Below are 25,412 nucleotides of genomic sequence, written 5' to 3' on the forward strand. Positions count from 1 at the left end.
TGAATGCTTTGCAGATGAGAAGCTGATGGATTTTCAGGGGCTGTCATTAGGTTATGATGTAAACCTCTTCCCTTTATGCTACAGTCATTCAAGCTAGACCCCAAAGACCAGATTTTAGACCTTCAATGATCTTACATAGCTTCTGATCTATGACTGGCATGATACAGACCTAAAGATAATATAGTGATAAGTCTGTAAGGAGGGGAATGTGTAGGAAGAGTTGCCAACTTTGGGTTGGGAAATTCCTCGAGATTTGGGGGCAGAGCCTGGGGAGGGTGCAGGTTGGGAGGGAGCTCAGCAGTGATGTGACGGCACAGAGTCTGGCCTCCAAAGCTGCTGTTTTCTCCAAGGGAACTGATCTCTGTAGTCTGGAGATCAGTTGTAATTCTCAGAGAACTCCAGGCTCCAGCTGGAGGTTGGCAGCCCTATGTGTGGGTGTAAAGAAAAGGGGGGCAGTAGAAGCAGGAGACCATGAAGTGGCTAATATCTGTGTAAGGCACTGGCTGCTGGAAGCCCCTTCATTTAGGAGCTTTTCTCAATTGCAGTCTATAAGCTTGAGAGACTCAAAAAAAAAAAAAAGTGAAAGAGATGACATTGACTCTGGGCAGATCTCCCAGTATTCTCTGGGGGTAGTCTGTTCCTGCCAACAGCATGAAGTCATGGTTGCCTGTCAGGTTTCAGAAATTACTGCAGCCACACATGTGCAGATCAGCTCTTACCCTAGGCTGTTTCACCTGACACAGGAGAGTATGATTTCTTGGGCATGTCATGTCAAGCAAGAAAATTGTACAGGGAAGAGATGGCTTGATTGGAAAGCTCAGGAATTTGCCCCATGGTAGGGAAACCACTGTCTGCTCCTTCTAGCATCCCTTCCTCCCTGGACCACAACTTAAGAGGATGAAGCCTCAGCATATGATGATGTTTTGTCAAGTGACAAATCTATCCTTTTTACTTTTTCTTCACTTCTTGGATAACCTGGCTTTACTTTTTACTAGTACTCCTTGTTATAAGCAGCTATGGTATATACTGTCTTTCTGCTTCTAGTATCACACTGCAATATAGGAATGTTTGGATACCTGTGCGTATACCGGCTGTGGGTGTAGATTAGTGATTCTCAGATTTGGGGGGGACGGGCTCTTCTGGGTGGGGCATGGAGGATTTGGAAGGGTGTGTGCAAAGTTCCAGGGAGGTATAACATCCTTCAATCCCTCACAAGCCAAAAGTATGAGTGGGCTGAATGCCGTCATTGGGTTCTTACTGGTGTAATGAGGGTGACTTCTCACTTGCCCCAGCTTCCCAGTCTGATTTGGAAAGAGTTTTTGCTCTGTTCTGTTGGTGTTTCCTTGTATGTAGTCTTAGGAGAAGGGTCATAGATGGCTTGTTTAATGCCAGGGTTGGATTAGTGTACCAGTTCAGAGATCTCTGCAAACAGGAGCATGCACATGTTTCTCAACCGTGAAACATGGGTGGTGCAGTGGTGCCTTTATGAAGGTAGAATGTTTAGAAGGTCTCTGGAAATTCTGGTGTGGATGCTATTAGTGATTGCTCAGCAGAAATACCTTTGGTTTCCTTCCAGTCTTACAATCCTGTGATTTTGGTGTTTGTGCTTACACTGGCCAGATGGAGCTTTGAATTAATTTCAGGATGGAGCTAATTGTACAATTCTCCGTGACACCAGCTGCCCAAATTGTTCCATGAAACCCAAAATCGGAGTATTTTTAGGTGTAACTCTGTGTTCTATTATGTGCCACTCTTTTGATAGATTGCTGGGGTAGCAATTGAAATTTGTCGCAAAAGAAGTGGCAAAATTGCATCACACCTGCATGTAACAAATCTCAAAATGCTCTTATTGTCAACTGGTCTCCATTGCAGTTGTTTTGAAAAGACTTTTTTTTTTCAAGAAAAAAAATTGTTATTGGGTTGCCCAAGGGGTCTGACTGTTCCTATGCTGGAATAAGGTCCACAGAGTGCACATTAATTTCATTCCAGGCTTTTCATAATAGACTTATTCAGAGTTTAGACAGAATTGGAGTGGGTTCTCCCTCCTTTAGTGAATTTGCTTAAACTTTCATTCAAAAGAGCAGAAAACGCAGAGAACGTGAAGCATGTGTGTGCCTCAGCTCTTTTTAATCTTTGAAAGCTTTTCCAGTCCCTCTTGGGGGGGGAAGGGCGGCATTTTCCCTACCGTCTCCCTCCCCTTCTGAATCTGTTAGTCGAGGTCAGTTCCTGCTGCACATAATTTGCAAAGAAGCCAGCTCGAGCGGTCTTTCCCACTGTTGCTTTCAGTGTAGGCACTGTATGAGCTTGGTATCCATGGCGACTCTGCCAAGAATGCCAAGCTAAGATCTCAGCAAAAGCGATTCTGTCTCCATGGTTTATGAGTAAAGCATCAAGGAAAGAATAACATAACCCCCCCCCCCCCAGCTTTTTGTTAACTGGTAGATTTAATGCAGTTAACCATATTTCTTGATGGAACAAGCTAAACAGACCCCCAATGTTAAATTCCTTGCAAGTCTTTTTCTTGGTATAGAAATCGATTCATTTCATTAATGTTGCTCATCAGACTATTTGGGAGTAGGTTCTTGGGCAGCATAAAATGACATTGTCCCACTGATATCAGTGGATCTAAGTTCAATATTTGCTCTGTTCGTAGACAGTGTGCAACCCTACAAGTAAGAGTAAATGCAGATTCTGGGACCAACAGCAGTAACCAAACTGACCTGCTGATCAAAGAGGCCTCTCCTACCATCCCTTAGTTTTAATAAGGATATCATAGGAAATCCATGGTTCACATGCTGGTGCCACATTGGATTACTTACCTGTAAAACAGGAAGGCCAGTGAGGACTCCATTGAAGAGTGGCACATGCAAGTCTGCATAAAAATAGAAGTTTGTATGAGGGAAAAAATGTAAACTCACTCCTTAAAGCAAACAAAAAATCTCAACTCCACTCTGCTTATGCACTCTGGTAGGAAAAGAGAGTTGAAAGTGGTATCAGGACACAGATCTACAGTGGCCATTAATGATCCTATGAGAAAGGATGTGTCTCCTGATCCATCCCCAAAGCCTACAGTGAAAGGCAGACAGATATCTAGTCTAGAGGTATTGGCTTGTTTCTTCAAGCCATGCATGTAATTCTGGTGGGGAGTTCTGATTAGAATCAGCTCCAGGGTTTCAGGACTGCTGAGTAAGATGCCCTCCTTTACTCTCCCTCAGGCCTGCCAAGTCTTCAGATGAAGATTCCTTCTAGGCTACAGATAGCCTCCAGGTGCTAGAAGATTTAGTGCTAGCAAGGCTAAAAGGATCACAAATGCATTGTGCTGCACTCTCTCCAAGTTCTTCTTCCAACATGAAACAGTAGTTGGCCCCAACGACCTATGATTGGCAATGTGTCTTCTTCTGGACTATGGATAGGGTTGCCAGCTCTGGGTTGGGAAATACCTGGAGATTTTGGGGGTGGAACCTGAGGAGGGTGGAGGGGAGGGACTTCAATACCATAGTGGCCATTTTCTCCAGATGAACTGATCTTTGTCACCTGGAGATCAGTTGTAAACCCAGGAGATCTCCAGCCACCACCTGGAGGTTGGTACCCCTAACTGTGGACCTTAGTAGATGGCCAGTGATGCTGGCCCTTGCTGGTAGCCCTCAAGAAGTTAACAGGATCAAAATTGCTTGGCAGAACAGAGACCCTTGCAATAGTATGGGGGCACACTAGAAGGAGGTCAGTTGGCTGCAGTGAAGCAGCAGGTTGTAGACAAGGAGGGTTAAAGAGGGCAGGGCTGTGAATAGATCATATTTGCCAAACTCCAGTGGACAGTTGAGGCTGCGCTTCTTTTAAATCACTGCTGCAATTAGGTTGTAATCCTAAGCATACTTACAGTACAGAGGAGAATACATAATTGAGCACAGTGAGATTTACCTCTGAATAAACCATGTATTCGACTGTTAATGTCACTACAATTTTTGAAGAAGTGTGGGGGAAGTGGAGAGAAAAACATCCTGTAGACTTTCCACTGAAGAAAGGCTGGTCAGCACTTGGCCTGTTTGTTCAAACAAGCCATACAGCAAAACTGCAACAGATGTCTTGCATAGGAAATCTGCATTTTCCCTCTCATCCACATAGATCTCCTTTGACAGACACACTTGGGCACAGAGAAGTTTGGATTCTTGGTAAGTTTCTGGATCTCTGTAGTACCTGAAGTTTATTTCTTCAGGGTGAGATTTGTTATTTGTTCATCTTTCCCCGAAGAAGAGGATAGATCCATGAGTTGAAGAAGATGGGTAGGATGGAGCAGGTTTATGATAGGACCTGGTGGATTCTAATCAAATTATTGAATCTCACTAGGAAATATCACAATAATAACAGAAGAAGTCACCCAAGTAGGGTTGGTGTGACCCTGGTGGGTGTACTTATTTTGCTCTAATTTTGGCATAAATAATTCAGACGAGAAATTAGGCTATATTCTGCTACTGGTACCTCGGTCCCTATGCCACTTATCGTTACACCCTTCTAAATCCATTGAAGTTAATGGGCTTAGAAAGATGTAACTCTGCTTAGAATTGCGGTCTGTGTGTCTTCTGCAGTTTGATTATATCAGTTGCTTGACAAGAATTTCTTGTATTTCAGACCATTTTATCAGTTGACAGGAGGTGTATTTGACTCTGTTATTAATAGCTGGAATGAGGTGTTAACCAATGTGACGCAGACGGAAGGTTTACTGAGATCCTTTACAGAATACATCTTATTAGGCTTGATTTTGTTGGGAGTTGTGCACTTTTAGCAAAGACAGAGCAGCTCTCAACCATAAAAAGCTGATGCCTGATTAAACTAACCTTGTGAAATTTGACATTGTGTTTCATTGTGATAATTATGCTTCTTCAAAGAGGCTCAAGACATCAAACAAATGACTATTTGATAAAACCAAATATCAAAGATTGACTGCCAAGCTAGAAGTGAAGGCTCTGTGTGTAAACGTGGAACATTGTCTATCTTGTAAAAACAGGGGTATGTGGAGTTTATTTTTAATATCAGAAAGGGTATGGAGTGGAGGAGCATTTCTTTGCTCGGGGCTTACCTCCTCATAGCCCCTCTCCTCAAGCACTTTTTCTTCAGTAGGAAGGCAGAAGGTCCCAGGTTCAAACCACAGCATCTCCATTTAAAGGGATTAGGTGGTAGGTGATGGAAAATACCTCTACCTGAGGCCACGGAGAGCCGCTAATAGTTAAAATCGATAATACTGACCTTGGTAAACCAGTGCTCAGATTGAGTGTAAGGCAGCTTCATGTGTTCACGAGTTAACAAGTAACAAAGTACAATAAATAAGCAATTGTTTGTCTAGGTTTAAGCCCAAGAACATTTAAAATGGGCATGTGTGTTTTAAAGCTAGATTTCACACTTACCAAAATTGGTCTTCACATAACATATTTATTCTTTTAGATTGTTTTTAAAGCATTTGATTGATTTTTTTAAAAAAGTTGTCAACAATAAACAGCAGTAGTTTAAAAATGAACACGAGTATTCACTTATGGACAAGTACCAATTTTTAACAAAGGTTCTCACAAAACATGTATGTGTTTTGGGCACTGTTTTAGGAGAAACGTCACCTTTCTCCCTCACAGAAGGAAATGCTTCTGAGATGGCAGCTGCTGAGGCATATGGATGTATCATCTAATAATATGAAAACTCACTAATTGATTAAAACTCATATGATTAGATGACTTTCTTGAACTGAGTGATAGTGGGTGCTGCTGGCATCAGAGGTAGGGTTGCCAACCTCCAGGTACTAGCTGGAGATCTCCTGCCATTACAACTGATCTCCAGCCAATAGAAATCAGTTCACGAGGAGAAAATGGCCGCTTTGGCAATTGGACTCTATGGCATTGAATTCCTTCCCTCCCCCAACCCCTCCCTCCTCAGGCTCCGCCTCAAAAATCTCCAGGTATTTACCAAACCAGAGCTGGCAACCCTCATCAGAGGTCAGCATCATTAGGTACCTGCCAAGCCAAAAAAAACCATAGGGTCCCACTGCCACCTTCTGCATCCCTCAGCCCCAAATCTTCTCTGTGCTGTCATTGGTAGCCATCTCTCCTTGAAAGCTACTGCATGTCACCCTGTCAGTAGCAGCATGGATTGGGCTCAGCAGGAGAGATAAAAGATTGGGAAATTCCAAGATAGTGGGCCTACTCGAGGAAGGGGGAACGCAAAGAACATTTTATAAAAGGGCCTCCAAAACCTGGAGCTGGCACTAGCTAACAGTTGTCCTTTTTCTATTATGAGCAGATCCTTTCTTGGATTGATTTTTTTTATTTTGCCCGTTGCTTCTATTTTTATTTAATGTAGTATTCCAGCACCATCTTTAGTCTTTTAAGCTACTGTTGAAAATTGAATATCGGAACGAGACCATTTTCTCTTGGGGAAATTCAACAGATAGCATTTCAAAATTCAGAATCTAAATGAACACCATATAAGGTTTTGAAAGGCCTTTCCCCCAGTTCACATTGGGAAGTGGCCCTTGTGTATGTGTGTGGGGGGGAGCATCTGTCTCCCTTTTTATGTTTACTTTCTTGGAAAAATATGGTTTCCTTTTAACATTGTTTAGTATTTGCTCTGCCCTACAGTCCAGGTCTGCAACTAATTTAAAATGTGGGGGGAGCATATTATGAACCAAGAAAGGCTTGGAGGGTCAGGAACATAGGCTGTGCGCACTAACTGCACTTCCATGCTAGCCAAGGGACAGGTAGAGTACTCTTTCATTGATCTCTTGATTTGGAACAACAGAAGGCTGCTGGAATTCTCCTCTTTAAGTGTCTCACATGTTCACCCCTATTTGCCTTTCTCTTGGGCTTGCTATTTGCCTGTCTGTAGCAGGTAAACTTCCACCCATGGTCCACATCCTCCATCCTTGAGAAACGTAGATATGGGAGAAAAAATTGCCAGAAAACAGCCCCATAGTGATGCTGTAGGAATTCTCTCATGTCTGTATGGTCTTTACCATAGAGATTGGGGGGAAGGAATTCCTAGAGTATGGCCAAGGGAAAGGCTGTACCAACAAGAATCTGTGATGCTTCTGCTCCCCAAAAGCTCCCAGGATTGCCAGGAACAGGCCTGATAACCCTACCTCAGCCTTCACGCGACTGCCAGTTCATGGGTAAGGTACCTATGTGTGGAGGAAGGATATGCACATTTACTCTCTCTCTCTCTCTGCTTTTCAAAAACAAAAAGTGCATGGAGGAGTAGGTGGGACCAGCCTACTCATGCCTGCTCACTCTTTATCTGCACACATTGACTGAATGTGGGGAGGTAAGCTTGGTAACTTCCAGGTGGTTGGAGATCTCCTGGGACTACAACTGATCTCCAGGCGATAGAGATCAGTTCACCTGGAATTTCCCAACCCACAGCTGGCAACCCTATAGGGAGGAGTCATGTGTAGAGGGCTAGTGTTCATGGTCATCTACCAGTGAACAACATAGTCTATGCAGCTAAAGACAAATATAGCATAAAGAGTCTTTCTGTTGGGTTTCGTTAGACAATTTTTGAATCTTTATCATTATTCAATTATCGCTCTTTGACTCCTCCTTCCCATCCGCTTGCTCATTGCTTCTTGTACTTTGGGCCACTTTCCCCTCACAGTTTGCTAAACTACTTCCCTCCTTTCTTTCAAGTCCATCCTCATGTTTCTTTTTTTCCAGGTACCCTTTCCTGAACCACCTAATATCATCCTACCTGTTTCTCTTCTGCCCACTTGACTTTTTTCTACTCCACCCCCATTGGATAGTTTGCCAAGATGTGATCTCTTCATCTATCTCTTCATGTGTCTATGTAACATAGCTTTCAATCTTCTGTGAAAGAACCGTGGGTAACTTTTACATTTTGTTAGCACTTCATAGTAAGTATCTGTAGCGATTTTTTTCCTTACACTTATCCATCTAAACATTTCCAAAGAGCAGCAACTTTTTATTTGCTAATCTATTTTAGTCTCTTCATGCTGACTGTGTCGTTTAAAATAAAGCAGTCCATCTGCACCTGGGCTAGGTCTGTTTTGCCACATGTACATGTGTTCTTCTTGAGCATTTTTTTTCTGAATGGCTATATGTATCATTTGTACAGTTTTATTCCCTAATTTGGAGTTGTTATTTGTTTAGGAAAAAATATATTGTGTGAATCAGCTCTTGAGTTTGCGTATTTCAGAGCCTTTGTTAAGATGCCATTCAGAGTTAAATTTGTGTGTGAGCAAGTTTCTAGAAAAGAATGGTTCCCCACACCATCCTTTCTCTTTAAAAGACAAGTTTTGTGACGGTCTATTTCTTTGGGTATGTGTGTGCGTTACTCACTTGGCATGAATCTTTCACAAACACAACCCCGTAGAAAAGTCAAATAGAGTTTTGGAGAGGACCCATTTCAGGGGAGAGGGAAATATCCTCCCATATTTAAGGTTACAAAGAAGCTTTCTAAAGACTTGGCTCTGCACGTTCTTGGGAATGTCTTCCAAATCCCAGACTTTTATTTTTCTGGCATCACAGAGCAGACAGCATACCAGCATCCAGAGCCTTCTGCTAATTCCCTGGCATCTTTATGATCATGCTAAACTGAACCACAAAATGTGTGCTTATTTGGATACGGCTGTCTTCACCTGTTTCCATACTTGTTTCTCTTGACTTCATAAGCAATAAAATGGACAGTAAGCAATGGAAACCAAATTATAGATCTCGATTTGGAGTTAAGAGATATTTTATTCCATTATCTTGAATGTCATAGAATCATAGAATCATCACAGAGTTGGAAGGGGCCATACAGTCCATCTAGTCCAACCCCCTACTCAATGCAGGATCTGCCTAGAGCATCCCTGACAAGTGTTTGCCCAGTCTCTGCTCACCACCTCCACAGGTAGCTGATTCTACTGCTGAACAACTCTTACTGTAATTTTTTTTAACCTAATATCTAGCTGGTATCTTTCTGCCTGCAATTTAAGCCCATTCTTGTGAGTCCTGTCCTCTGCTGCCAACAGGAACAGCTCCCTGCCCTCCTCTAAGTGTCAGCCCTTCAAATACTTAAAGAGAGCAATCATGTCCCCCCTCAACCTCTTCTTCTCCAGACTAAACTGTCCCACGTCCCTCAGCCTTTCCTCATAGGGCTTGGTCTCCAGACCCCTGATCATCTTCATCACTCTCCTCTGCACCCGCTCGATTCTCTCCACATCTTTTTGAAGTGAGGCCTCCTGTTGCTCCTGTTTCTCTGTGGTTCAAGGGTTCAAAGGTGGAATTTGTTTATTGATGTGAACTGATATCTGCCACCAGTCGGCCCATAGTAGTTTTATATCAGCTGACAATTCAGTACCAATGCTGTCTCAGCAGTGTCTGGTGGGCATCGGAAATGGCTGCGCAAGTATTGATAGGAATGGAGGGGCTATGATAAATTGATTCAGTACATTTGGTCACGTGGCAACCATGCATAGCTTGTGTTGATACCCTACCCAATAGGTTAAATAGCTGAGTGGGAGACTTATGAGATCAGCTTGGTGATACAAACTGACTTGTCCTTAGACTTCAGATACACGACCAATCTGTTTATGAACTCTTTTTACCCTGGCTTAGCTTTAAAAACTAAATATTTGTCTTGGATTCTCAGTACCAATGATGTCAGACTCAGTGCCTTTTTTGGTTACAAAACCATGTCACCATGACTGAATTGTCCCCCTCCCCATGACTCTTCCCAATGTCAGTCTTCAGCTTGTGTCAGTGGCACCTCATATGTCACAGTTTTCACATGATATATTAATCCGCTTCCAGATAGATAAGTGTATGATGCTAAAAACAGGCTGCAATCCTAAATGCATTTATTAGGAAATGGGATTTACTTCTGATTATGGCTGTTACCGCACTAGGGATTCCAAGCAATGTATTAAGAGTTTGAAAATGTTAAAGAAACATTGCTTTAAAAGGGTTTTTGGATACCACGGCTTATAAATTGTTGGAAAACGTCTTCACAGCTAAAGGGGCCAAACAAAGTGCGAACAGTATTTTTTATAACATTTTCAAACTCTTAATACATTGCTGGGAATACAAGTGCTGTAACCCCCTCAGTTGTTCAGGAAAATCCATTTTGTTGGTGTATCATATGCGAGGGATTCATAATTGCAGTATTGCATCGCCTCACACACCGGTTTGTTATTTACTAGACTCCCCCACGGGGGTAATGGCTGTTACTATCTGTATCCCAGCAGGGAACCTGTTGACTCTGTAGTAGATGCTGTGAAAAGTTGGCTGAACAATTGCTGAATAACTGCTAGGATTAAATGATATAATATCCCAAATTGGGAATATTGGAGAGTTATATATGCAGTTATATTAAGTATCTGTATGGGGACTTTATGGGAAATTGTGAAAATATGCATAAGTTGAATTTGGAACAAGTGTATGCACTGCTGTTGATATGTAAGTAGAACATTTTTATACATATATAATTTCATAATTGTTAAATGATAACTTTTATTGTGTGAATGTCAATGCACTTTTCTATATATACAGAAGTGGGACTGAGGAAGACTGCGAAACGATCGTATCCCTTTTTACTCTTCAGTTTGAAGATACCATTTTTGGACAGATTGATATTGGATACCATTTATATAGACTTCTTCATAAATATTGTGCATACTTTATTTCATTGGCACTGTATAATATCTTTCACTTGTTGCTTGTAGTTAATTAATACAATTTTGTTATGCTATGGTTGTGTCAGTTGTTTCCTGTACTAATTTCCTAACCTTGTTATAAGTACAGAGTGTTCTTTTTGTTGAGAACCTCCAGGTAATAGCAGAATCTCCTGCTATTACATCTGATCTCTAGCCGATAGATATCGGTTCACCTGGAGAAAATGGCCGCTTTGGCAATTGGACTCTATGGCATCGAAGTCCCTCCCCTCCCCAAACCCCACCCTCTTTAGGCTCTGCCCCAAAACCTCCCGCCGATGGCAAAGAGGGACCTGGCAACCCTAACTGTAATTAAAGAATAGGGCTGCCAGCTCTGAGTAGGGAAATACCTGGGGTGGAGCCTGAAGAGGGTGGGGTTTGGGAAGGGGAGGGACTTCAGTGGGGTATAATGCCATGCAGTCCACCTTCCAAAGCAGCCATTTTCTCCAGGTGAACTGATCTCTGTCACCTGAAGATCAGTTGTAATTATGGGAGATCTCCAGCCACCATAGGCTCACCAGCCTATTAAAGAAAAATAATTCTGCATTACAGATCAAGCCTTCAGATAGAGGGCATCTTTGTCTGATGGATCTTAAAACCTGTGCTGCTTGAGGCATATTAAATCTATAATGTAACCTGTGTTGAGATGAGTCTTAATCTCTGGTAATTAATGCTAAAAGCTTTATTTGAAGTCATTTTGTAATCTGTTGATTCCCCGCCCCCTTTTGCAATGGAACAAGTTATTATAGTAATTAATGTACTCCAGCACTGAAGTTTGGAAAGCTATTATGGGAACCATAGACCTGCTGGCAGACCCTACAGCTGCTGAAGCCTGTAAGCCCTGCACAGTGCTAGGGGTTCAATCACAGGATACACTGATTTGGAAGGAGATGCCAAACAAAGAGGCTTTTCAGTGGTGAGGCTGTGGTTTGGATTTACTAAAGAGCAATTTTAGGTCGTAGAAGCATCCGGAGGTCTTGGGGGAGGAGCAGAAAAAATATGGGATAGATGTAACGCAGTAAAAAGTACCCAGCACATAACCTTTGCTTTTTTTTTTGAGACGGGAAGTAGCTTTTTTCTACCTCTTTTTACAGTATAACTTCTCTAGTCTCTTACTTTTCTGGTGCAGTTATCCCTGATGTTAGTTCCCATAAATTTTGTTGTTTATTTAGTGCATATTTATACGTATATCCAGTTTATAGAATTTCAAATATGCTAAGGAAACAAATTCAATAGTGCCAAATTATAGTAAATGGTTTGGGAAAGAGCCCAGTTTAATATTTATTTAAGTGATATTCCTTTTGTTTTTGGCTTCCAGAACAAAAACAATGGTTTCTAGATCTGTCTGTCTGTCTGTCTGTCTGTCTGTCTGTCTGTCTGTCTGTCTATCTATCTATCTATCTATCTATCTATCTATCTATCTATCTATCTATCATCTCCTTTCCCTTTGTACTTGAGTTCCGTGAATTCATCACAGTGTGACACTTGGGTTTAAAAGAGTTTAACAATTCCAGTTAAAAGGATCAGCAAGATTACAAATTGCAGAAAGCCCCTCGTTATCTTGGAGACCAAGCAATAAAGTCCCAGGCACCTACTTTCCCATTCATTTCTAGTTTATTTTAGCAAATTCTCACTGTGAGCAAAAAGCTTCCACAACTGGTCAAAACTTGCCTTCTTTCAAGCATGTGGAAATGTTTATTTAAATCAAAAGAGAAAAGTAGAAAGGGTGGATCATTTGGAAGGTGTTAGGAAATCAGCAAACCATGCAGCATAAGCTGTTTCTACAAGTAATAATAATAAGGTCTAAATTTTATAGACTTACATTTGGAAGGTGTGCTGTTTGTACCTATGGAAACAACAGGAAACTTACAGTACATTCCTAAACAGAGTGACACCATTCTTAGCTAGGGATGTCAGCTCTGGGTTGAGAAATACCTAGAGATTTTTGGGGTGGAGCCTGAGGAGGGCAGGGTTTGGGGAGGGGAGGGACTTCAATGCCATAGAGTCCAATTGCCAAATTGGCCATTTTCTCCAGGGGAACTGATCTCTATCGGCTGGAGATCAGTTGTAATAGCAGGAGATCTCTAGCTAGTACCTGGAGGTTGGCAACCCTATTCTTAGCCCATCAACTACAGTGAATTAAAAAGGTATAACTCTGCTTAAGAATGCATTACAAGGCAGAGATTGCCAGTAACCACACTAGTCCAAATACAAAGCCATATAATATTTTTTTAGGACCCACTCAAATCATGTAAAGCAGCAAGGAGGTTTTTCAGTTCTACAGAAATATTCATCTGGCTAGATGTAAAAACAACAAAACAAAAAATGGAGGCAGGTGGGGGGAAGAGTTATTGTATGCCTTAATTTCCAGGCCTCCAGTTGGTATTGTGTACTGAATGCCTTGCAAACCAGTACATGTACTTTGGCTGTTGGTCCTCCAGGGCAAGTGCTTGTCCACCGTGAGAAATAGGATGGTCGACTAGATGGACAACTGGCCTGAGCCAGCAGGGCTCTTCTTATGAGACAGGAAACTTTGCATTGTAAATTTATCTCCTATTGATGGGAAGGCAGTCAGAAATTAGTTAACTACTGTGCTTCTATGTCTTATGGCGGGCTTAAAATCGTTTAATATCAAAAGCAAACAGTAGGCCCACCTCCCAGACTGAGATGTAATTTCAGTTTCTAGGAATTTATGGGATTCTTTAAGAAACAGTTAACACCTCTAGAGCAACCTTCTGGGCAGAAGTGAGTGGACAGAGGTAAAAAAAATGACTGGTAAGAATTATTAAAGTGATATCCCCAGTAAGCTCTAAATTGTACAAGTCAGACAAATCTGTGAGGTATGCAAAAGGAATACCTAGTAATAAATAGTTACTAGAACAAAAAGGAAATTTACTGTAAGTAGAATTTTGTACTTTTTTTTCTTTGGAAAAAAAAAGTAGTCAGGAAATGTCCAAAAGCCTTAAGTCATCTTGGAAGGTTTAGAACAGGGGTGTCAAACGTAAGACCCGAGGGCCAGATCCAGCCCCTTGAGAGCTCTTATCCGGCCCGCAAGCCAGCCGAGGCAGCCACCCCCCTCCACACTTGATCTGGGCTGGTGAGGCATGGCCTGGCCCAACCAAGTGACATTTATGTAATATCCGGCCCTCGTAACAATTGGGTTTGACACCCCTGGTTTAGAAGGGGTCTACCTGTTTGCTTTCTCCACCTGACTTCTGGTATTGGGCTTTTCCTCCTGCGGTATTGGGCCTGTCCTCTTGCCAGATTGGCCACCACAGTTTTCCTGTGTTGGCTAGATAGCCTCCTAGACTAGGGTTGCCAGCTCTGGGTTGGGAAATACCTGGAGATTTTTGGGGCGGAGCCTGAGGAAGGTGGGGTTTGGGGAGGGGAGGGATTTCAATTTCCAAAGTGGCCATTTTCTCCAGGTGAACTGATCTTTGTTGGCTGGAGATCAGTTGTAATAGCAGGAGATCTCCAGCTAGTACCTGGAGGTTGGCAACCCTATCCTCCATCCCCAAAATCTCCTGGTAGTTCCTAACCAAGAGCTGGCAACCCTAGCCAGAGATCATTCTCCTTAGACCTCTTTAAAAATAGTGTGACAAGCTGAGGATACCCTCATGAAATTGCTTCTTCCTGATATTCTGACAACCATTGCTTGTTGCCTATTGCCAGGATAACAAAAATGAACCATGTCTTACAAAAGGAAGTAATCTTGTGGAAGTTCAAATAGCTCTATCATATCTATTCCCACTATTGCCCCAAATAATTAAAAGGTTTTAAGCTACCATGGATTCTCTGCACGTATACGAGAATGCAAGACAAAATCCCAGGTACCCTTTCAGTTCCAACAGGAACAGCCAGTCTGTAGATGACTTGTTTCAAATGGAAGAATTGTCTTCATTCAGGTTAGGCATTACTTCAATGGGACTTCACCACTGATGGATCATATCCCAAGATTTCTAGCCCATGAGCTGAAATGTTGCTTAATCAGGTGTCTCTCACAACTTCAAATTGAAATATATTTGAAATTTATTTGAAATTCCAGTTGGACACTACTGATTTTTTTTTTAAATGCAAAAGAAATATATGCTTTTGAATAGACTGGTTCCATTTTTTTCCCACATTTATCTACCTGTGAGCCTTCTAGAAGCTGGTTTAATTGGTGTCCTTTTGTAAATTAGAATCTGGCAGCAGGTCTATGCTTAATTATAAGCCACCCACGGAAAGACAGAGGCAGCAAATGAACTCCTGCCAAATCCCCATTCATGTTGTGAAGTTTGACAAGCCTTTCAAAATTTTGAACGCATAGTGAAAAGCATCAAATCGTTCCTTTCGACAAGCTTCAATAAGGGGGCAGTTTATGAAACTATTAAGCTTTCCCAAATTGCTTTCTGAGAACTAGATAATCTTACTTGCTTGTTCCTAAGTGAGGCAGCTTGGCTGGAAAAAAATTGAACGATGAGGTGATATTTCTCAAAAATCTTCATATTTTAAGGGAGCTAAAAAGACACCCTGTGTCTTGAAGAGAACGGTAAATACAGTTTACAGGCAGAGCGAGTCAAAACTAGTTCCCAGCATCATGGAGAACATGCTTTGATTCTGCTGCAGAAAAGTGCCTGTTAAGAAGTTATTTACAATTACTATTTTACCTGTGATAAATTGATAATAGTTCCAGTGTTATAAGGTAATAAAGTTTGAGAATGGAAGGAACATTGCATTTTGATGAAAACAGAGAGCTAGCTTGTGCAATGCTAAATTTTAGCTGCTGCTTGGGCTCTCTCGGTGGCTGTGGCGTTGGCTCAGCACTTTGTTCCCAATGCTGATGATTAGATTTCATCCGAGTGCTTCTCCCCCTTTCATGTCTAATTCGACAAAGAGAGTTGTTGTTGAGGGAAAGCAATTTCCATGGAAAACCTTCGATTTTCAGGCAAACATACCAGTCTGCTCTCATGGCAGTACCATGGTGAAGAGGAATAAGGTTTTTTGGCAACGAGCCTTCACAGAAAAGTGTGGAGAACAGGGGTGCCTTTGTCCAAAATTTACCGCAATAAAACACACACACCCCCCCAAAAAAAAAGAAAAAAAAGGGGGGAAGGACAACAAGAAAAGAGGCTGCTATTCCCCTAGGCTTCTTTAACCTTTTTTCTCCAATTTATTCACACGTTGCCTGACAGCAGGGCAGGGCATTGTTACAAGAGGTCTGAAAAGGGAAGTTGGGATGTATCCATTTTTATTTGTAAGAGAACACTATACATATTGTGCCCCAAGAGGACCAGTGAACTGTAGCTCTGCTATTGCCTGCTCCATTGGGGATTAGGAATAAATAGAGTCCAGATTTAGACTGAATATCTGAAAATGCTCATGTAGGGAGTAGCCAGCTGCCTAAGAAGCCACAAAACCCAATTTGGTGAAGATCGTTATAAATGTTTCCCTGTCCTAGACATGAGTATCATTGAAGGGTGCTATTCTGTTGGTGGGGATTTATTAACCAGAGTAATCTGCCTTCCCAACTGTTCTCTACAGTTCTAAAGTGTAGAGAACTAGTGTTCTCTACACTTTAATAAACAGGGATCATTGTTAAACATTCAGGGATCTTTGTAGGGAAGGCTAGTTAGGGAAAGTGTTTGAGAGTTCAAGAAGCGTGTAAGGGGTCAGTATTACTGTTGAAAGTCTAACTAGGGATAGGAGATGAGGAGCAGCATTTTGGAGTTCTGTGCAATCTCTGTTCTCATGCCCCATAACAAGAAGACTAAGATGAAATGGCCCTAAACCACCCTTGCCTTGATGCAACAAGAGCAGGGTTGCCAGGGGTGGGGAAGCCCCTGCCGACAGTTTGAGCAGCAGCTGGAGAAAAATTAAAAAATGGCTGTGACCCCCCACCCCCCCGCTCACAAACTCAATGACAAACTCTGTCACGCAGGTTCAGGGATACAGTTAGGTCAGGCAGTCACAGTCCATTACTTGTCTTGCCTCTTCTAAATATATCTAACCCTTTCACGAACCAGATTCCCTCTCTCATCCACAGAGGCATCGCCAGACAGGGCGGCCCAGTCCCCTTTATCAACCACCCCTCACTCAGACACTTACACAGAGCAACTTGGGTTGGGGCTCAAACACTGCTTCAATCACCCACAGAACCATTTACTCATATTGGAGCGTGTATATAAGCCAAGATCTGATAGGTATGTGTATGTGTGGGTCTTCCCCTCAGACAGCATTCATTCAGTCTGCTGGGTTACCCATAAAAAGGAGTTAACTTTTATTGAAGGTTACAAACCACATTGGAGAGATTCATGAAGGCATATGCAACATTTCTGATTACTTGTACTTTTGAACTACAACTCCATTCATGCTTCCAAGCCTATTTGCCACAAGTTATCTTTCCCTTAGCCAACATTAGGCTGGAGCTGTCTACACCGCTCTAGATCTTATTCCAACTGACTTCTAACTGAACTAACGGTTCTAACTTCCAACATCCCATCAGTTCTTCACTGGCTGTTTGCAGACAGGGGGGAACTCGACATGTCCATCGCAATGGCAAAACCTGGAAATGACGTTCGTCCTCTCTGGGTATACCAGAAATGTTGTGATTTTGTCATGGAGTTCCCAGTGATTCCTACAGAGGCATGATGCCACTTCTTAGTTTTCCTGTTGTCATGCCATCGGCCGCCAGCTACCCCCTATGTCCCCACCCCTCTGTAGTGAACTCTGTTATGTGTGAATGCCAAAACTGAAGCCAAAATTGTCCATGAAAAGTATCCTTAACCTTTCAATCACATTTTTATCCTGACCTTTCTTCAAGCTCAGGGTGATGTATATGATCCCCCTCCTGTAAAGTAGGTTAAGCTGTAAAGTAGGTTAAGCTGAGAGAGAAAGTTACTGGCCCAAAGTTACCCAGTGATCTTAATATCTGTGTAGACATTTGAGTCCATGTCTTCCCCTACACTAATCCAGCACTCTAACCACTATAATATGCTGGATTTTCTGGTTAAATGACCAAGTCCTTTCTTACCAGTTTAACATTTTTGCCACATGTAACATCTTTCCCATTGTTTTTTTCATTCTCCAACTAAAATTGGACCCCCTGTCCCAAAGTTCACCACACTGTGGTGACCATCAAAAAAGAGTCCCTTCCAGCCACGCTGCAAATTTGGGGATTCTACCTGCCAAAATGCCCCCCCAGGAGCTTCAAAAAAATTCCCCATTGACTATAAGGGGCCCTAATTTTGGGGGAAACCCTAAAATAAGCCAAATACCCATATTTACCATTATGGGTATCCAGCTTATTTTGGGTTACCCCCCAAAAAATTGGCCCAATAAACCCGAACCCAAAAAAAAACCGGGGGAAATTTTTTTTTTTTGGCACAACCCTAATTTGAAGTCTAAGGTACCTGTAAGTGGTTCTTCTGGCCACTGAGTAATCACAGTGCACCATCACTATAAGTATGAGATTAAGGTTCAGGATTTTTCATTTTAGAGGGTATGACTTTCAGATCTGAGTCATACATTTTATTGCAGAAACTAAAGAGTACCTCTCATGTTCACTCTCTGGAAGCAGTTCATTGACATCATGCTAGCCATCATGCATCACACGAACACATGAAGTTACTTTATACTGAGTCAGACCCTTGGTCCATCAAAGTCAGTATTGTCTGCTCTGACTGGCAGCGGCTCTCCAGGGTCACATCACTTACTCACCTGCTCCCTTTAACTGGAGATGCCAGGGATTGAACCCGGTACCTTCTGCATGCCAAGCAGATGCTCTACCACTGAGCCACAGCCTCTCCCCATATCCATTATCAGCATTATTGATATCTATGTTTTTCCTTAAAGGTAAGTTGCCATCAATGTGGTCAAGTAGTGTTGGGAGGATGTTTAATGCTTCCTCTCTTTGCTGTTTTGATGGTCTCCCACTCCCTGCTTTTGTCTTATAGTATATGTAGCTTTCCCCCAGTGGTGTGAACAGAAGCTGAGGAGCAAAGAATGGGAGAGGGAATAGGTGAAACTCTATCTTCCATATTGGCAACTCCCGTAACAGCTTAAATGAAAATCAAAACATCCAGTTATAATGCATCTAGATGATGAGAGGTTTTGCTCTTATTGTTCATGTAATGTGGGCATTAAACCTGCTATGACTTTTTCCAAATGAAAGCTTTATTCATGGAAAGACATTTGTATGGTAAAAACAAGTGTAGATGGCCAAAGCAAAGAGTCAAACTGTTTCCACCATACATTTGTTTATATTAAGGAGAAAACTAAAAGTCCCATAAACAATCCTGCATTTTCTTGGAGATATCCCATCCAGGTACTAATCAGGGCCAACCAACCTTGCTTAGCGTCTGAGATCCGATGAGACTCAGTCATCTGGGTCACTGCTGCATATTGTAAACCAGATCCTACCCAAGTCAAAATAGGTTGTAATGAAACAAAGCTTATTTCAAAGCATCAAACCAAAGAAGCCAAACTAACCACCTCTTTTCATCCCATTTCCAGCCCAATATGTGAACTATGAATATTCAATGCTTTGCAAAAGTTTCTCATCCCTCCTGGGTTATCCAAGATCAGCCACATGGTATCTGCTTCTGGAGTTGTCCATATGGTTAAATGTAGAATATGCTATGAAACCATCTGCATCCTTGAAACTTCATGAAACATCAGGTTGTGTTGGGGTTGGCGTGAATGATATCCAGTGCCCTCAAGAATTTTGAGACTCTTAAGAGTTACAATGGGGAACCAGAAATTACTTGAGAAATTTAGCAACATGATTTTATGGGCTGAGTATGACTGGAGTGGAGTCTTGATATGCTTAATAAGCAATGTGGGTGGGGGCAATAGAGAGCTAATTGAATGTCCTGTGATAAGAATAGGTTGCATTAATAGAGATCAGAACTAGTAGTTTACTTGGAAAAAAGCTTAGTTTAGTCAACCTGGAAGAAGCTGAAGAAATACCGTAAAACAAATAAAGCTCAGGCATTTTCAAGGCCTCTAGCCATGTGCAAATTACACATCACTCAAATATGTGCAATGTGTACCTAGAATAAAAAATTCCAGTGTGTTGCTTAATCCTATCAAAATGATTTTATAATGTGTTTTTAAAAAGTTGTTCAGAGTTCTACTGGATACCTTCCAATCAGAGCTGGAAAAGTATTTTAAATACATTGGAACCAGCATCACAGTTTTAGTATTTGACATGGTAAATATCTCAAAACAGTGGGATACCAGCAGCAAGCCTTTTTTGGGGGGGGGGAGAGGGGGATAGCCAGCCATAATGTTGCAGTTACCAGTTTTTAATCAATTTGGAAACTACTATCTTAGCTGCTACTAGATAAAGAATTTTTATCTAATGCTGGAGCAATGTGCCACTATTATTTCTCTGGCTGGCAATAATTTTATTTCTATTCCTTTCTTGGTTGGATATTAAATCTAACACAATGAACTCTTCCAGTGATATACGAGGTATAAATAGGGTTGCCAACCTCCAGGTACTAGCTGGAGATCTCCTGCTATTACAACTAATCTCCAGCTGATAGAGATCAGTTCACCTGGAGAAAATGGCTGCTTTGCCAATTCGACTCTATGGCATTGAAGTCCCTCCCCTCCCCAAACCACACCCTCCTCAGGCTCTGCCCCAAAAACCTCCCGCCGGTGGCAAAGAAGGACCTGGCAACTCTAGGTATGAACAGTTTTAAATAAACACTACACGGGGCAGTACATCCACTAGGTGTACCTAGGTGTTCCAGTGGTGGAGGGATGCCAACCAACCCTGTTGCTGTCCCTCCCAAAAGCCTGCGACCTTTCCTCAGCAAGCAGCAGTTCTGAGAGGCACCCCTAGCCCTAGTGGGGGGCAGGGACATGTCATCTTTCCCTCCCCCTTGGTGGGGGAGGAGGGCAGCAACGCCTTCCCGAGGTGAGGAAGGAGCAAGGAGATCAGGCAGAAGGCTCACCTGTTGCTTGCCTTCCTGAGGTGTGTGGACAGGATGAATGCCGGTTGTAGGCTTGCCTCCCACTGCTCCAAGATACAGGGGGAGAATAGGTAAAAGGCTCCTGGCTCCCTGAAATGTAGGGGGAGGAGAGTGGGTGAAAGGCTCACCTCCTACCTTCTCAGCGTGTGGAGAGGCAGCAAGGAGGATGGGCAATAGTTTGGGTGCCTAAAGGAAAAGGCAAATGTAGTCCCCTGTGCAAGCACTGGATCATTACTGACCCATGGGCTAACGTCACATCACGGCATTTACTAGGCAGACTCCTGCCTTTCTTCCATAGGACTTCTGTGCATTGCAGAAATATTATGGGACGTCTTTAAAAGTGCATGTTCAGGTCCTTCAGAATAAGTGGCTGAAATGTTTTGACCTCACTGCCCGACGGGAACTGAAACGGTGCCCTTGAATGTTGTAAATGGTTGTACAAGGTCATTGGCGGTCTGGTCACATAATTAAAGAATAGGGTCGTGGGGAGCTAAGATGAACACCACAGTTAGACTTTTTAAAGAACACAGTGTTTACAACCACTGGCTGACTGGTCTGCTCTTTATTTAAACAATTGGCTACCTAGTGGCATGCAGTGACAACAAGTCTGTGAGGGAGGGGTAAAGTAGGACTCCCATTGGACTGAGTGGAAACACGTGTGAATGAAAGGCTGCTGATCACACTGGGCTGAACTAGGGCTTACATCGGCAAGATGTTTGGTGGCAATTTAGCCACCTACACTTCATCATAGTTTTAAGTGTTCTATGCTTGTTTAAATGGCGATCTTCACTTAGGCCTTGTTTATTTGACAATCAGTTACCACAAGGTGAAACAAGAGATTAGGCTGTAGTAAACAATTATCCAATTGAATGCTCTTTCTCACATTTGACTCAGAGCTGCCCCTTGTAAAACCAATCCATACCTAAAGCAATGTAAGAGATTATTAATTAACCTTATTTGAGATTAAATGTTTGGGTACACAACCCCATATAATAAAAGTAATATACTACAGAGGAGGTTTATATAGTAATCACTGAAAAATGCCTTAGATATTTTTGGTGAAATATAATTTTTCTGCCTTTGTCGTGTCTACAGAGAGCCGAAGAGGCGTTTTCTTCCATGGTTTCAATGAGTGGTGGGAGAAGCAACTGTGTTTAATTAAGTGTAAAGGTGAAACTTTAGCTGGGAAGATCAGAGCTGCCTGACTGGGTCACCACAGTAACACATCCTTCATGACTTTATCAATGGGTGGCCAATGAAAGCTTATCCTGTCCTGTGCTTCCCCCATTTGCCCAAGTTAAATTTTCAATTGTCCAGTGTTTCAAGGGATTAAATCTGACCTTTGATTTTCAACCCATTGCAAGCTGTTCAATCAATGCACACTTTTTAACTCACCTCCTGTGTCTCTGGGATTGTTAGGATTCCGGGGAGGTATAGAAAAATTGATTGATTGTTGAGAAAGATGTAACACAACAATCTTGTCACAGTTTTTTTTTTGAGCTCTCTCAGCTTCACCTAACTCACAAGGTGCCTGTTCTGGGGAGAGGAAGGGAAGGAGATTGTAAACCGGTTTGCTTCTCCTCAAACGGTAGAGAAAATGGCATATAAAAACCAACTCTTCTTCTTCTTCACACTTGATTTTTATCTGTGGCATTTCTTTCTAGATCTCTAGCCACAATATCTTTTCAAAATCTGTTTTCAGGGTGGCCGTTGGCATCTCTCCATGGTGGAACCTCAGTGCTAACCATTCCCAGAAGACCGAGCTGGAGCCAAAAGCTGTGGGTGGTGACACAATTCCTTGATCAGTGTGTACTCTAAGAGTTATTCTCTTGGAAGCGAGACTGCCTTAGCAATGGCCCTGGCACCACTCTGTTACAAGGGCAATGTGTGCCTTGGACCAGATGGTGACTATCTTCGGCATGGACTCCAGCCCAGGCCTCAGAGCGCAGGGCATGTTGTGGGTTTTTGTGAGCAGTATCTGTTCAGCTTCTGAGTGTATGTTTACATTTCTCATATGAACACAGGGAATCTGAGGTTACTGTTGTGCTGGAAAAATGTCAAAACTCAATTGGCAATATCCCACCAAACCACAAGTTTATAGGGGGAAAAACACAAAAACCATCAGATTTTCAAAACCATGTCTGTATCCTTTTAAAGAAAATATATACCATACAGGTCAAGTCATGCTCATATAGTTGTGGCAGGCCTGAAAATAATTCAGATGTGGAAACACTACCCCATGCTGCTCAGTGAATCAAGGGAAAACAAATCTTTATTATTTCAGAGTTCACATAATATACAGGAACACTATTCTCTTTCTGCCCCTCCCTGGTCCCTTTTTGTTTCTTTCTTTCCCTTTTTTAAAAGGCCTGATTTAGTTCTCAGATATGCTTTATTGTTTGAGGGAACATGTGTTTTACAGACCTGTCATGTGAAAGCTATTAAAAAGAGGAATTGGAACAATAACAATAAGCCACGTAACCATGGTATGGTTACTTCGCAAAGTTTGACTGTTAAACTGCTGCTTCTAGTGGAACCAGATTGCATTGTGCAGTGCTAGCCTTCTGGCAGCAATTTTTCATTGAGATACTAAAGGATCCAAAAAGAAGGCTATTAATATCCTTTATTGTTGGCTCAGGAGAGAGATTTTTGTGTACAAGCTGGCACTGTTCCCATATGTTGTAGGTAGTAGAATGAAAATGGTCTCGATCCACATATTATGTTTGATTTGCAAATGCAGAGATTGGTTGGAAGAGAAACGGCATGTTTATTTATTGTTTTATGAGCATGTTGCAAAACAGGCACTTCTTGTACAATTCACCTTTTCTCTTAGGTCTTTTATGCATAGGCTGGATCTCCCTGCTTGGACCTGGGTTCTTCGCACATTAAAGTAACCCGGGTTGGGGGAAACTGTATGCATTGGCTTGAATGATCAGGGATGAAACTGTGTGCTAATCGAACCATGAATACAGAAAAATAATCTCCCAAGCTCAAATCAAGTCCTATCCCTTTAATTGGTGTTCTGTAATTGGCTTACCTTGCAGTGCTCCCCATGAGAGAAGATTGCCTTCCCCCCAACCCAACTGCCGCATAAAAAAGCATTTTAAGAACAAAAAACAAAAATTGGAGCAATCTGAAAGGGGGGGGGGGAGAAATCCAAGCCTTATTTTAAAAAAACCTTCCTTTTGCTCAGAAAGAGCTCCCCAGTAGCAGAAAGCACTTGAATCCCCGCCTCTTTACACACTGCTTTGTGATTGGCTGTGAGAGAAGCCAATCTTCTGTTTTCCCCTGCATGCTGCTTTGAAGGGGGTGGTGGAAAAGGGTGGGGCGTGATGGCATGGGGAAGCTCAACCTGAGAACGGAGTATGTACTGTCTGTGACTCTGGAATGAGTCAGGATGAATGGTTTAATTCGGGCCAGAAGAGGAATGGGAAAAGCCGGATTCGTTTTGCGTCGAAACAGTGTTGAGCTTCCAAGGAATGAGATATTGGGCGAAAACGCATGGTTGCTTTATCCTCCTTTAATCCCTGTTTCAGCCAGGATTCAGCCAGGATCGAACACATGCGTTTCACTTAATGTGCGTTCGATCCTGGCTAAAACAGGGATTAAAGGAGGATAAAGCGACCATGCGTTTTTGCCCATTGTGCTTACTGAAAAATTTGATCCTGGCTGAAACAGGGAATAAAGGAGGTTAAAGCGACCATGCATAAAACACCTTAGTTTGCAAAGTTACCACATTCCCTCTAACCTATAAGAAAGCACTCAGAAATAGAAAATTACTAGCCAAACATTTTAAGGTATAACAAAGTGTTTTGTAATTTTTTACACATTGACTTTTAGATAATATCAGGCTAATCTGAAAAACAGCTAGAAATGACAGCAAATTTCTAGTAATCTCCACAAGTATAATATATTTAACTGGTAGCATAAAAAAGGTGTCCCCTAAAAATTGTTTTCATTTCTTTTCTCATCAGTAATTGTAGTGCAGTTAAAAAAATTTTGTCACAAACTAATTAACTTAGAACAAAAGACATATTTATTTCCCCCCAAAAATATGTTCATGATTACCGTAGTTGTATGCATTAAAAAATCTACATCAAAAATAGAAATATCCTACATTGTTATTTAGCAAAACGAATATTTTAATATTATTGATTAATACAAAAGACAGTTTGACAATCCATCTTTTGCTAACACCTCATTGGTGTTCTGGCACCATTTCTTTTCTTTCTCCCCACCCCCCTCCAAAATGCACATAAAACCCTTATAGATGGATGCATTCTACCTGCCCAAATTATATTCCCTTCAGTTTAAAGATGACATCGTTTTGGAAATGGTCAGTATTTAATTAATGTATTTATTTGAAACCTGTTGACATTAAAATGGCAAACGAGATTCATTGTGAGCAAGTGTAAAGTGATGCACATTGGGGCAAAACTCCCAGTTTCACATATACACTGATGGGATCTGTGCGGACAGCGACAGACCAAGAAAGAGAGTGAATAACTCGATGAAAATGTCAACCCAGTGTGCGGCTGCTGTGAAAAAGTCCATTTCAATGTTTGCCAGTTGCCCAATTAGACAAGGAATAGAGAATAAACCTGCCGCTATCATACTGCCCTTATACAAATCTATGTTGAGACCACACTTGGAATACTGTGTACAGTTCTGGGCACCACACCTAAAAAAGGATATTGTAGAGCTTGAGAAGGTGCAGACAAAAAGCAACCAAAATGGTCAGGGGGCTAGAGCAGCTGTCCTACGGG

At 42.0% G+C, this 25,412-nt stretch overlaps 1 protein-coding gene across 1 annotated transcript in view; it reads left to right on the forward strand.

Moving 5' to 3' along the window:
- Positions 1-25,412, forward strand: part of PLPP3 (phospholipid phosphatase 3) — an 81,640-nt gene that overhangs the window by 11,467 nt on the left and 44,761 nt on the right. The gene's annotated exons all lie outside the window — the stretch shown is intronic.

Source organism: Euleptes europaea, chromosome 2 (assembly GCF_029931775.1).
Source record: "Euleptes europaea isolate rEulEur1 chromosome 2, rEulEur1.hap1, whole genome shotgun sequence".
NCBI lineage: Eukaryota > Metazoa > Chordata > Lepidosauria > Squamata > Sphaerodactylidae > Euleptes > Euleptes europaea.